The following is a 6738-nucleotide window of genomic DNA, read 5'->3' on the forward strand; positions in this document are numbered from 1 at the left end:
TTACATCATTACAAGTGTGACCAGTAGAGGCCAGCAAGATATTAGTTTAACATTTACATTTTGAAGAGCGAAGAGTGAAGAGTGAAGAGTGAGGAGTGAAGAGTGAAGAGTGAGAAGTGAGGAGTGAAGAGTGAACAGTGAGTAGTGAAGAGTAAAGTGAAGAGTGAGGAGTGAAGAGTGAAGAGTGAAGTGAAGAGTGAAGAGTGAGGAGCGAGGAGTGAAGAGTGAGGAGTGAAGTGAGGAGTGAAGAGTGAAGAGTGAAGAGTGAGTAGTGAAGAGTGAAGTGAAGAGTGAGGAGTGAAGAGTGAAGAGCGAGGAGTGAAGAGTGAGGAGTGAACAGTGAGTAGTGAAGAGTGAAGTGAAGAGTGAGGAGCGAAGAGTGAGGAGTGAAGAGTGAAGAGTGAAGTGAAGAGTGAGGAGTGAAGAGTGAAGTGAAGAGTGAGGAGTGAAGAGTGAAGTGAAGAGTGAGGAGTGAAGAGTGAAGTGAAGAGTGAGGAGTGAAGTGAGGAGTGAAGAGTGAACAGTGAGTAGTGAAGAGTGAAGTGAAGAGTGAGGAGTGAAGAGTGAAGAGCGAGGAGTGAACAGTGAGTAGTGAAGAGTGAAGTGAAGAGTGAGGAGTGAAGAGTGAAGTGAAGAGTGAGGAGTGAAGAGTGAAGAGAGGAGTGAAGAGTGAGGAGGGAGGAGTGAAGAGTGAAGAGGGAGGAGTGAGGAGTGAAGAGTGAAGTGAAGAGTGAAGAGTGAAGACTTAAGAGTGAGGAGTGAAGAGTGAAGTGAAGAGTGAGGAGTGAGGAGTGAGGAGTGAAGTGAAGAGTGAGGAGTGAAGTGAAGAGTGAGGAGTGAAGAACTTCCTAAAATTTCCTCTTATATCATTTCTTAAGATCTATCTTAAGAACACATTGGTGAATCCGGCCCCAGGTTCTTATTCCTGACAAGCTGTGGTTGTGGAGAAGTTTGAGCGTCTGTCTGTCATCATCACAGCTTCTCCTCTGGGACCTGAAGCACCTGACACCGGCCACCTCAACACGTTCATCTCCGCCTCAGCATGACTCGGCAGACCAGCCACTGTGGCTGATGATGACAGCTACCAGTCAGCTGTGTTGCTAAAGCATGACACAGCAGCTGGAGACGGCGGACTGAGACACGGCAGCACAAATGAACCGGCATCAAGACACGACAGAGCGAACCAGCCGCTAACATGTGAAGATAACAGGTGCAGGTCGGCCATCCTGTCCTGACGTGACTGTGCAGAAAGAGCTGTGCATCGCCATGACAACACATCCATCACTCAGCCACATCAGGCAGTCGCCATGATTATAACTTTCTTTCTTTGTGGTGCTGAATCTGATTTTTACAAGTTCATCTGAACATGGAGAAAGCACACGGAGTCTGTATATCTGCTGTCTTTTCTGCAATAAAAAAAAAGAGTTGAAACCCAACTGATGGGATACAAGAGCAGATGTTTTATTGAAAGAAAGAGAGGAGGACCGCAGGTGGGTCTGTGGTGTTTTGGGTTTTGAAGGACTCTCTCTCCCTCTCTCTCTCTCTCTCTCTCTCTCTCTCTCTCTGGCTGATTGTTAGATGGAGAGACCTTCCACCTCTGAAACCTAGAGAAAACTTTTAAGGTGAATGCAGATTTTGTCCGTCTTAATGCTCCCACCCAGCTATTTTTTTAATCTCTGGGAAAAATGTTTCATCATGAATAGGGATACACCGATATGGAAATGTTGGGCCGATACCGATAGCCTGCCGCTATTTTTTTTGCTTCGTATTGACCCGTTTGTGCCCTGCCAAAATAATCTATATTCTGCCTTTCATTATACTTTGCAATGAATATAGATTTAAGGAACATCTTTTATTGTAACATTCTTTCACATAACCAAAAATTCCTTTTTTAATTAAAATAAACACGCTGATAGGCTGTCCTTCCATTCAAACTTGAACGTCTTTGGAACAGATTAGTGACACAATATATGTTAATGAGTATCGGCCACTGCCATCGATGGATTTAATCTTATCTGCCAATGAGCCGATTGTAGTCAACAATGCAAAAATCGGCCATTTCCGATATTCAACCGATATATCTGTGCATCACTAATCATGAACGATGGTCAGCCTTCAGCCTTCGACGCAAAACATCGCTGTCGTTACCGCCCACCGTTTCACTGTTTCACCGTTTCACCGTTTCACCATTTCTAAGTTCCACAGGTTGTTTTTGCTCGGCCGGTGTGCCGTCAGCTGACCTAGGATGACTTCGCCGTTCAACCGATCACACAGCATGACAGCGGAACGGCTAAATTCCTGGACTGACAGGCTGATAACCAAGATTGTCTCTATTCTGCAGGGACAGTGCGAGGGAGAGCAGGGCATCAGTCAGAGGCGACCGATCGGCTAAATTTAGGAAAACCACTTTTGGACAATCTGCATTTTCAGTCGGAGCAGCAGGTAAATGGAGCTCCACTCCCTCCCAGATCAGAGAACGCACAAGCTTCAGTATTTTTAAAACAACACTTAAAACATGGCTCAAGACAAATCAATCATGTGATCACTGATCTAAACCTTTGTATGGAACCAACTGTTTTCCATGACGTTGTTTTATATGTGATGTACTGTTTGTTAACTTTGCTAATTGTATTGTTTTTAATTGTTTGTATTGTATTGTTTGTATTGTACTGTATTGTTTTTTAATATCTTCCTGCCCAGAGACTGCAGATGTTGTGCATGGCCCCTGTTAAATAAACTAATAAACTATAAACTATTTTAGTTCTCTCTAATCACAGTCTGACATAAAGTGAAGGCAAAAGACAGTCACCATCACCCAGATTGTAAACAGCTGTTGGTGGAGGAGGTGGGGGGTGGGGGGTTGTGAGGACTGAAGTCAGACTGTCTGGAGAGGCTTTATACTCTGGAGGAGGATCAGAGTGATGAAGCTCAGCTGTGGAGCACAGGTGAGCTGACTGAGTGAGGAGAGGAGAGGAGAGGAGAGGAGAGAGGAAGAGGAGGAGAGAGGAGGAGGAGGAGGAGGAGGAGAGAGGAGAGGAGAGGAGAGGACAGGACAGGAGACAAAAGGAGAGGAGAGGAGAGGAGACGAGACAAGGATACAGGATATAGGAGGCAGGCTCGTTTGAGATGAGCGAGTCCTGTGCAGTTTTGACCAGCGGCTGCTCGGTCCGTTGCGTGATGGTTAGAAAAGTTTTTCCGACTCGCTCCGCCGACCCGACTGCGCGAGCCACGGGAGCCTGGCGGGACCGAGGCGCGGCGGCTGCTCTCCACCGACCGCACAGCACCGAGGATGATGGGAAACGCCTCGAGCCGAGCACTGATTGGCTCATCATAGTTGTATCACACACTGAAATGAAGAGACTTAAGTTTTTATATCTGTTCCAAGATGTCACTCCATGAGCAGTCAGTATATTATTTTATTAGAACGCTATGTAATATTTTCCATAAATGCCACCTGTAATGCCTACATTAAAATAAAAATAAGTAACTTGACTCTGGCTTGTTGGAGCAGTGAGTGTGGGTGGCAGTAATGCATCTTTCAAATTGTTTATCAACCGCCGTCATCTCAAACGAACCTAATGATACACTGAGTTTTCCTTTAAGATCAAGCAGTGGAAGAATCCTCTCTCCTTTTGTGATGGATAAACACTGCAAACCAATGCGATTTAAAGAACAGCACAATAAATATATATATATATATTTATATATATTTAAATGTAGTACTTGCTCAAGACAATGTAAAAACAGGCAAGAACATTATGGAACCTGATTCACTCTTACTGATGATCCTCGGGCCTTTCATTAACTTGACTGCAGGCAGAGTGAGCAGCTCATCAGAGCCTCTGGCTGAACCAGTCTGCAGGCTGCAGCAGAGCCACCGCAGGGGAACGAGGACTCTGAGGGGATGAATGAGAAACCACAGAGCCAGCAGCGCCCCCTGGTGGTTACTGGTGGTATATGGTGTGAATTCAAATCAACTCGTACTGTAAAGACTGTGAAGAGCTCTAATTGTACAATTTACAATTTCAAATTCAGTATTACAGTTACTGATCCCAGTAACGCTCTGTTACTGCGTCACTGAAACCTGAACCCCCTTCAACCTTTTCTTTGCTCTCCTTTGACATTTTCTAAGGTTTTTTTTTTCTCCCCCAAATCCCTGTTTGTTTTTTCCCTCATATGTATCTTAAGGACATGCACGAGCCGGTTTACGTAGGCTGTTACTTGCTAAAAAAGCAAAACAAAAGATAGAGGCTGAGGGAGAGACGCAGACTTTCGGCAGCTGGACGTTTTCCCATTAGTCTGAATTGATCTCAGTTGAGGATCAAAGAACATTCTGGTCCGTTGTGAACTTTGTGTGGCAGCAAAACTCTTTCCACAGAGAAAAACACAACATCCAGTTTATCAAAGCATCTGATACAGAAACACAGAGATGAGAAACAAGGAGCCGCTGCTGCCAACGAGATACAAAGTAATGGAACGAGGAGCGGAACTAATTACTGCTGCTGGTGAGGAATTAGTAAAGTAATGTGATTACTTTTTAAATGAGTAATAGACTAAGAGTAATTGATTATGTTTTCCGAGTAACTCGCCTAACACTGCACAGGGAAGATACGCATTTATAACCAAGCCACTGTAGCTTCTATGTAGATAACTGCTTCCCAGTCTTCTTTCTAAGGCTTTGTCCACACTAATGCAGATACATTTGAAAATGGTGTTTTTGTGTCGAAGGTTTTCCGTCCACACTACCATTTTCACTAGCGTTTTTGAAAAGTCTGTCCACACTGAACCGCCAAAAACGCATCATTTCCTCCATGGGCGTGAGCAGCCGTTTGGTTCTGGCCGCTTTACGCCATTTCCGCCAAGCAGCAGCTTTCTGCCACCGGCATTTTTAAAAGGTTGTTATTTACAGAGCGATCGTGAAGAACAAAGTCTGTTAGCGTGTTAAGTTTCCGAAAAAATGCCTAAATCAAAAAGTGAAAAAGTGTCACGGTAGAGTTGTTCTTCTCTAAGTTTGTGGCGGCTCTTCAAACACAACACCACTCCTTGAGGCGTTGAAACAGCCAATTCTGCCTGGCTGGATCACATGACAGTGATGAGCCTGAGATCACATGACAATAACATGTCAGCGTTCAAATTGATCCACTTGGGAGTAGGGCTGGACCTGAATATTCGACTATTCGGATATTCGTTTGTTGGGTAGGTATTCGGTTTTCAATTTTGGGATTCGGATATTCGTTTTGTTAAATGTAATTTTATATGTAATCCGTAAGCCGGTTGCCATTGACGCTGCGAAGCAGTTTCTTTATTTTTTTTTACTTGCATTCAAACGTCACATTTGCTGATCGCCATGATGGCACAGAGAAAAAAGTACGACCTGAAATTCAAGCTGTCAGTTTCAAATTTGCTGAACAAAACTCAGGACAAGCAGCAGCAAAAAGACATTTCTCTGTTGATCTTTTTTTTTAAGGTAGGCTACCGGTATTTTGATACGGGGCTCTCCATCTCTCTCTCTCTCTGCGCTTTAGAACGTAACCGCTGTGAAACAATCAGAAAATAACGTTTTATTTCTGATTCACCGGCTTTCTCGCTACTACCGCTCCCTCTCTTCATTCACTTTCTAGCTCGCTCGACCATCTCTCTCTCTCTCTCTCTCTCTCTCTCTCGGGCTATTAATTGAAGTTATATGTATGTTAAGTATGTTTTCAGCGCTGTGTTTTTGTGAGGAGGAACTGTGAGTATGTGTGAACTTTGTCGGGCCCCCGCTGCGGCTGAAGCTTCGAATATTCGCTGTTGATTACTACTGAAGCTCCGAAGCCCAAAAAATGGTATTCAGGACAGCCCTACTTGGGAGAGCGTTTTCAGAAAGCTTTGTTTTCGGTGGTGGAAAACACCGGCTTAGTGTGGATGGACGGACAAAACGGAGAAATAAACATGTGTTTTCAAATTAATCAGGATTGGTGTGGACTAGGCCATAGATCTATGCGTGGCAGGATGGACTGGTGGTTGGAGAGATCTGGAACCAGACTGGAAGGTCCCAGGTTCAACTCTGGAACCAGCCGATCTGTCCTGTCAGAGCGTCCTTTAGCAAGACGCTGAACTCAACTCGGCCTCCATAACGGAGCCAGCTAAAAAGCTAAAATGTAATTATATGACTCAACACACTCAGCTGTGTTCCACATGAGGCGGGGAGCTGATCCCTGCTGGTACATGCTGATGCAGGGCGAGGCCATGGGGATAATCCCCCCTGATATCACACCCAACTGTATTTAATTAAAAGCTGTGTGCAGCCTGCGGCCGACTGTGCGTTGAACTTAACAAAGCGGGTCATTTTTCTGTGAAGCCATCACTTTTCAGATCATCAAAGAAAAGAAAAAAAAAAATCAAAGGTTGAGGAAAATATCAAGATCATTTCACTTGGAAAAACTGTTGAGATCTGGGCGATAAAAAGAGTTACAGTCTGACATTCTCTTCCTGTGTGAATAAAAAAGAAAGACAGGTATTTAAACTGAAGATTTGTCCCTAGAATGAATGAAAGAATGTAATAAATGACAGAGATGTACTCGTTACGTTAGAAAATACATTGTTTTTGAACATGTTTCTTGAAAAGGTGAGTTTTCAGGTTACAACAGAAGCTGAGGAGTTATATTATAATGTGGTTTTTCATCAAAGTTATGGGTCTGAATCCTGACTTTCAGGAATACCGTAAAACAGCCTTTAAAAATGAAAGATGATGGTTCT

Source organism: Centroberyx affinis, unplaced genomic scaffold (assembly GCF_046629955.1).
Source record: "Centroberyx affinis isolate AG114_WGS23_722 - 3 ecotype Tasmania unplaced genomic scaffold, CSIRO-AGI_Caff_v1 ptg000667l_1, whole genome shotgun sequence".
Classification (NCBI taxonomy): domain Eukaryota; kingdom Metazoa; phylum Chordata; class Actinopteri; order Beryciformes; family Berycidae; genus Centroberyx; species Centroberyx affinis.